The sequence below is a fragment of the Apteryx rowi genome, unplaced genomic scaffold (genome assembly GCF_003343035.1).
Source record: "Apteryx rowi isolate R43461 unplaced genomic scaffold, aptRow1 scaffold_246, whole genome shotgun sequence".
Taxonomy (NCBI): domain Eukaryota; kingdom Metazoa; phylum Chordata; class Aves; order Apterygiformes; family Apterygidae; genus Apteryx; species Apteryx rowi.
In genome coordinates this window covers 148184-149700 of record NW_020448819.1, presented here as the reverse complement: position 1 = coordinate 149700, position 1517 = coordinate 148184, and positions in this window count along the sequence as shown.

Genomic DNA, 1517 nt, shown 5'->3' with positions numbered 1-1517 from the left:
GTTGCGGCGGGGGAGCGGTGGCGGAGCGGTGCCCCCCGCCCCTCTCGCCCGCGGGCCCGCTCGGGGGAGCCGCGGCGGCGGGGCGGCCCGGCTCAGGGGCCGTAAGAGCACGTAGCCACCCCCCGGCGTGGGGGGGGACGTGGCGTTGTCCCCGTGGCGGTCGCCGCGCTAGTCGCCTGCTTCTCCCCGCAAAGTGTTATGTAAACGGGGGGGGGGTTTCCTCTCCCGGCCCTGTGTGTGTGTGAGCTTGGTAAAGCGTCAGTAACTATGGAATTTTGGGGTGACTTACGTGGCTTCCTGGCATTTTATACGTATATCTAATTAGGAAAAACATGCATACTCTTAACTAGTGCTGCTACTTCTGTCAGGGTCAACACTTGGGAAGAAAGTGCTTCGCTTCTGAAATACTTTCTTCCTTGTTTATTGGGATGTTTTTGTGTACCAAACGGAGAAATGGATTTACTCTTCCCCCGACACCTATTTTTAGCCGAGGAGCACCCCGGGGAGACGCCGCCCTCCCCGGCCCTCCCGGCACCCCCTGCTGCGGCAGGGCGCCCGGCCTGGCCTGGTAGACCCCTTCTGCCTTTCGTTTCAGAACAAGAGTGCAGCACTGCAAACTAAGGGGGGGGGAGAAGACTTTTAACCCTGTCTTCTCGTATTCTTACTGCGTCAGATGAGGAGAACATCAACGTTTGTGTGGCTTGGGTGGGTGTGCAGGTAGAGCACATCAGGCGTGGAGAGGGTGCGCTGTAAAGCAGCAAGACATTGTTTTGTTTGCGAACGGCTCTTGTACAAAAACACCATGTTATTCCTGTTTGGGTAGTCAAAAGCCCATTGCAGTGACAAATACTTTCTTCTTAGCTTGTTATTTCTGCTGTATTGATTGTGACTCATATCTTATCCTTGGTAATTTCCAATAGAAGAAATATTTTTAACAAAGGAATCAATGAGATCATAACACAATTGTATAGCATTACTCATGTATTCATTAATTCTAATTAAGCAACCCCTCACTGTTCCTTTTACTCCCATCCCGCAGTCAACAATGGCAATAAATGTAATATCAAAATATATGCCATGAGAGCTTTGCAACAGGAATCCCCGATTTGCACTCTCAGTATGCACCACAGGAATTTCCCTGACTCATTTTTAAATGAGTAAGCTTCTCAATCAACTTTTCCTAAGATTTAATACTAAAACACTCAACTTCCTCGTGCTGGTAACAGAATCAATATTCACTGTAACCTGCTTTATGTTGGTTTGTGCATGAAGTCTGGGAAAAGTCTCCTTGCTAGAACCATTTTGCTGTAAAGCAAGGGAGCAGCTGACCAGCAGTCATGACTGCTGGCGCTGAGGTAACAACAAATAGCAAAGCATTCACCTGCAAGTTATTCAACCTTCTAGGACATCTTTTGCAAGTGAGTGAAATTTGACTTTAACTCTTTAGAGAAAGAATAGCAGGACATCAGATTTGAAGGGTTCACTTCAATTGATCTGTGATACACAGTTTCCAATTA